We start from the raw sequence: 6,799 nt of genomic DNA, 5'->3' as shown, positions 1-6,799 counted from the left end.
AATACAAGAGATGGAACACAGAATCTCAGGAGTTGAAGACACACTAGGAGAAATAGATTCATAAAACAAAGAAAATCTTAAGTCCAACACATCCCTAAGACAAAGTATCCAGGAAATATGGGACACCATGAAAAGACTAAACCTAAGTATAATAGGTATAAATCAAGGTGAAGAAACCCAACTCAAAGATTCAGAAAACATACTCGACAAAATCTTAGAACAAAACTTTCCCAACCTAAAGAAAGACATGCCAATGAAACTAAAAGAAGACTACAGAACACCAAATAGAGTGGACCACAAAGAATGGTCTCCTTGCCATATAATAATCAAAACATAAAACATACAGAATAAAGAATATTCAGAGCAACAAAGGAAAAGGGCCAAGTAACATGTGAAGGCAAACCTATCAGAATTACACCTGACTTCTCCATGGAAACTCTGAAAGCCAGAAGGTCCTGGATAGATATTTTACTGACACTAGGAGACCATGGATACCAGCCCACACTACTATGCCCAACAAAGCTTTAAATCACTATAGTTGGAGAAAACAAGATATTCCATGACAAAACCAGATTTAAACAATACATATCCACCAATCCAGAACTACAGAAAGTTCTGGAAGGAAAATTCCAACCCAAGGAAGTTTACTACAACCAGAAAAACATAGGCAATTATAGTGAAACAACCCATAGTCTGTAAGGTTAACACATCTTTATTCAGATAAACACAAGGAAATACAAGCCAGAGCGTGCCAGGGACAGCAAGGCAGGCCTGCCAGAAAGAAGGCTCCCATGTGTCTTGCAACCCCTTAAAAACCTATCACGAATCATCCTGACCTCACCTTGACCACGCCCTTACAGGTGTGATCAGGCACACCCATAGACAGCCCTTAGGAGGTGTGGTTACAGTGTCTCTCTACAGACAATAGATAATCCCACTTTACCAAGGGCCAAAAGAAAAATGGGGTGGAAATCCACACACAATTCTACCACAACCACCAAATTCAAAACAAATAAAAATGAGCAATCAGTGGTCATTAATATCCCTCAGTGTTAATGGTCTCAACTTGCCAATAAAAGGCACAGGCTAGCAGAAAGAATGAGAAGACAGAATCCATCCTTCTGCTGCATACAAGAAACATACCTCAACTTAAAAGAGTAAAGGGGTAGGAAAAGATTTCCCAATCAAATGCTCCCAAGAAACAAGTAGGGGTAGCAATCCGAATATCTAACAAATGAGACTTTAAACTAAAATCAATGAAAAGAGATGAAGGAGGTCATTTACTACTCATCACAGGAGAAATCCATAAGGATGGTTCTCAATTCTAAACATTAATGCCCCAAATACAAAGGCATCCATGTTCATAAAACATACATTACTAAAATTCAATTCACGCATAAAAACTCACACACTTATGGTGGGAGACTTCAACACCCCACTCTCACCACTACACAGGACCAACAGACAGAAACATAACAAAGAAACAAAGGAACTAATAAAAGTTATGACCCAATTGATTTTAAAAGACATCTACAGAACATTTCATTCAAACACAAAAGAATATACCTTCTTCTCAGCACCACATGGAACCTTCTCTAAATTCGACCACAACTGGGCAACATAGCAAACCTCAACAGATAAAAAAAAATTACAATAACCCCCTGTATCTTGTCATACCACCATGCTTTAAAGTCTGAATTCAACAACATACAAAAAGCAGAAAACCTACAAACTCATAGAAACTGAATAATGCCCAATTGTACCATCCCTGGGTCAAGGAAGAAACAAAAAAAGAAATTAAAGATCTCCTAGAATGCATTGAGAATGTGGACACAACATACCCAAACTTATGGGACACTTTGAAAGCAGTGCTAAGAGGAAAGTTTATAGCACTAAGTGCCCACATGAAGAAACAGGAGAATAGTCACCCTAGTGAATTAACAGCACAATTGAAATCTCTAGAACACAAAGGAGCCAGTGAACCCAGGAGCACTAGGCACCAGAAAATAATCAAATTATGGGTTGAAATCAATAAAGTGGAAACTAGGAAAACAATACAAAGAATCAATATAACGAAAAGTTGGTTCTTCAAAAAATCAACAAGATTGATAAACACTTACCCAAACTTACCAAATGGCAGAGAGTGAACATGCAAATTAAATAAATCAGAAATGAAAAGGGGGACATAACAACAGACACTGAGGAAATCCAGAGAATCATCAGGTCATACTTTGAAACTTGTATTCCTCAAAATTTGAAAATGGAAAGGAAATGAACAATTTTCTGGATAGATTTCACTTGCCAAAACTAAATAAAGAGCAGATAAACAATTTAAATAGACCTATAACACCTAATGAAATAGAAGCAGTCATCAAAATTCTCCCAACCAAAAAAAAGCCCAGAGTCAGATGGCTTCAGTGCAGAATTCTAAAAGAAATTCAAGGAACAGCTAATACCAATTCTCCTCAAAGTATTCCATACAATAGAAGCAGAATGGTCATTACCAAACTCTTTTTACAAGGCTACAATTACCTTAGTCTGAAAGAGAAATACAGATCAATATACAGTAAACCAACAGCCAACATCAAACTAAATGGAGAGAAACTCCATACCTCTACAATATTGTCCTTGACGTTCTAGCTAGAGCAGTAAGAAAAAAAAAAGGAGATCAAAGGAATACAAATCAGAAAGGAAGAAGTCAAACTTTCACTATTTGCAGATGATATGATAGTCTACATAAGTGACCCAAAAATCTCTACCTGGGAACTCCTACAGCTGATAAACACCTTCAGGAAAATGGTAGGATACAAGATTAACTCAAAAAAAAATCTGTAGTCCTACAGTATACTGATATTACATTCATGGAGAAAGAAATCAGAGAAACATCCCCATCAAAATCCCAGCACAATTTTTCACAGACCTTGAAAAAACAATTCTCAACATTATATGAAAAAAAAGACCCAGGATAGCCAAAACAACCCTGTACAATAAAGGAACTTCCGGAGGCATCACCATCCCTGACTTCAAGATCTATTACCCAGCTATAGTCCTGAAAACAGCTTCGTATTGGTACAAAAATAGACATGTAGATCAATGAATTGAGTTGAAAACCCGGAGACTGGCCCACATACCTATGAACACCTGACTTTTGACAAAGAAGCTAAAGCATACAATGGAAAAAAGAAAGCATCTTCAACAAATGGTGCTGGCAAAATTGGATGCTGGCATGAGGAAGACTGCAGCTAGATCCATGCCTATTGCCATGCACAAAACTTAAGTCCAAATGGATCAAAGACCTCAACATAAATCCAGCCACACTGAACTTACTAGAAGTTAAAGTAGAAAATACCCTTGAACAAATTGGTACAGCAGACAGATTCCAGTTACACCAGATTACGTTACACCAGTAGCACAAACACTGAGTTCAACAATAAATGGGACCTCCTGAAACTGAGAAGCTTCTGTAAGGCAAAGGACACCATCAACAAGACAAAATGGCAGCCCACAGATTGCAAAAAGATATTCACCAACCCCACATCTGACAGAGGGCTGATCTCCAAAATTTACAAAAAAACTCAAGAAGTTAGTCTCCAAAACACCAAATAATCCAATTAAAAAGTGGAGTACATAACTAAATAGACAATTCTCAATAGAGAAATCTAAAGTGGCTGAAAGACACATAAGAATGAGTTCAACATCTTTAGACATCAGAGAAATGCAAATCAAAATAACACTAAGATACCATTTTACTCCTGTAAGAATGGCTAAAATAAAAAATCACCACCGGGTGGTGGTGGTGCACGCCTTTAATGCCAGCACTCGGGAGGCAGAGGCAGGTGGATCTCTGTGAATTCAAGACCAGCTTGGTCTACAAGAGCTAGTTCCAGAACAGCCTCTAAAGCCACAGGGATACCCTGTCTCAATAAACCAAAAAAAAAAAAAAGAAAGAAAGAAAAAAAAAGACAAATCGCCAATGACTGTTTATACTGGAGAGGTTGTGGAGAAAGAGGAACACTCCTCCACTGCTGGTAGGAGTGCCAACTGGTACAGCCACTTTGGAAATCTGTATGGCAACTCCTCAAGAAAATGGGAATCACTCTGCCATAAGATCCAGCAATTCCACTCTTAGGCATATACCCAAAAGAAGCATATTCATACAAAAAGACATCTGTTCAACAATGTTCATAGCAGCATTGTTTGTAATAGCCAGAAACTGGAGACAACCTGGATGTCCCTCAACTGAAGAATGGATAGAGAAAATGTGGTACATCTCACAATAGAAGACTACTCAGTGAGGGGGAGGGGCAACGATGATCTTGAAAATCAAAGGCAAATGGATGGAACTAGAAGAAACCATTCTGATCGAGCTAACCCAATCACAAAATGACAAATGTGGTATGTACTCATTCATATTTGGATTCTAGACATAGAGGAAAGGATTACTAATCTACAACACACACCGGCAGAGAAGATAAGAAACACAGAAAAGTCTAAGAGAGACATACATGGTCCCTCTGAGAAGGGGAAAGGGACAAGACCTCCTGAGGAAATTGGCAGCATGGGGTGAGGAGAGAGTGAGCTAGGAGAATGAGAAAAAGAGAAGAGAAGGGATGAGGAGGATGGGAGGGAGCAGGAAGGTTGAATTGGGTGAAGAACAGAAGACAGAAAGATAATAGATACCATAATAGAGGGAGACATTATAGGTTTAAAGAGAAATCACGCCCTAGGGAAATGTCTGGGCATCTACAAAGATGACACAATCTAATGATCTAAGCAACAGAGGAGGAGCTACCTTAAATGCCCTCCCCTGGTAATGAGATTGATGACTAACTTATATGCCATCCTATAGCCTTCATCTAGCAGCTGATGGAAGTAGAAGCAGACACCCCCAGCTAAACACTGAACTGAACAGGAATCCAGTTGCAAAGAAGGAGGAGTGATGAGCAATGGGGTCCAGACCAGGCTGGTGAAACCAACAGAAACAACTGACCTGAACAATGGGGAACTCTTTGTCCCCCAACTGATAGCTGGGAAACCAGCATGGGATTGATCCAGACACCATGAATGTTGGTGTCAGTGAGAAGAAGTCGAAAAATCTATAGGGCCCCTTTTAGTAGTTCAGTACTTATCCCTAGCATAGGAATGGACATTGGGAGACCATGGTCCATAGAGGAATACTCCCTGAGCATACACACATGGAATGGGCCTAGATCCTATCCCAAAGGATGTGACACTCTTTGAATACCCTCCACATGTAAGGTCTCACTCTCCCGAGGGATCAGAAAGAGTATGTATAGGCAAGGTGTTAGTTGGGGGGATCAGAGGAGGAGAGGGGGGAGAGGGAACTGGAATTGACATGTAAAACAATCTTCTTTATGATTAAAAAAAACAAAAATAAATACACTAAGAAATGATAGACAGAAAAGCCTGTTGAAATTTAATTCACAAGAAGCAAACATCAAGATTATCTTGGCCAGTACTTCCCCCCATTTGGAATCAACATAATAAAAATGGCAATCTTACCTTAAATCAATCTACAGCTTCAATGCAACATAATTCTTCCCAGATTTTAAAGAACAATTCTCAATTTCATATGGATAAACAAAAAACCCAGAATAGCTAAAACAATCCTGTACAAGAAAGGAAGCATCCCTAACTTCAACCTTTACTATAGAGCTATAGTAATGAAAACAGCCTGGTATTGGCATAAAATCAGACACGTGGACCGATGGAATTGAATGGAAGACCCAGACATTAATCCACACACCTATGAACACCTGATTTTTGTTCAGTTTTACATTAGAAAAAAGGAAAGCATCTTTAACAAATGGTATCAGAATAACTGGATGTCTCCCTTTCCTTTCTAGTTCTGGATTGAGATAATTTCCCTTTTAAGTAGGAAAGAATCTCTGTTGTGTTACTGATATTCAAAATAACTATTGTGAGCCATTCCATTCTGATCATCTCCTAGTGCCAGGAGATGTCTATTCTGTTCAGTGTATGTTCTTTTGTATCAATTTCTGTTATTGTAATTAGGTGTGGACTTCCCTCACTCACTAGTCTGAGTGAAAATTTTTGTCTCAGAGTAATATTTTAGTTGGAAAAAAGCTTTCTCCATGTATTTGATTTTTTTTTTTGACACAGGGTTTCTCTGTGTAGCTTTGGAGCCTATCCTGGCACTCGCTCTGGATATCAGGCTGGCCTCGAACTCACAGAGATCTGCCTGACACCAACGCCCGGCATATTTGATTCTTTCTCTTACTCAGTTGTTCTCTACTTCTAAAACAGTCCTTGGCTACTATTACGGATTTTCTTTAATTGCTTTTTGTGTTTTGTGTTGATCACCCCTTTCTAATTTATGTCTATTAGATACATTCTACTATGTCTATTATGTCAAAAAATGACATAAGACTCTAAACTGTATTTCCTAAAATGTCTATAGCTTTGCTTCCAACATTTTTCTTTTCTTTTTGATTGGTAATAGATTTATCTTTCATACACTATATGCCAAGCACTGTTCTCCTCCCTCCAATAGCTGCCCACTGTTTGGGACACCACAACCATGCCTGCAAGGGCATATTCAGGGTGATGTAGGGAAGGTTTAAGAGTGAGGGGCACACGTGGCAGGCACCCTTCTTCCATTTCATCTTCAGCTTACTGTACTTACTGCTGCCCTGTCGGTTGACTAGTTTGCTCTGTAAGTAAGGCTTTTCCCTATTAAATTCCCTAAATTCTTACCTGGCTCTGTATTGGTAATTTCCACATTATCTGGTTTCATAAGCAGGATCTTGTAAACCTA

The sequence above is a fragment of the Cricetulus griseus genome (genome assembly GCF_003668045.3).
Source record: "Cricetulus griseus strain 17A/GY chromosome 1 unlocalized genomic scaffold, alternate assembly CriGri-PICRH-1.0 chr1_0, whole genome shotgun sequence".
In the NCBI taxonomy this organism is placed as follows: Eukaryota; Metazoa; Chordata; class Mammalia; order Rodentia; family Cricetidae; genus Cricetulus; species Cricetulus griseus.
Note: the sequence above shows the minus strand (reverse complement) of the source record.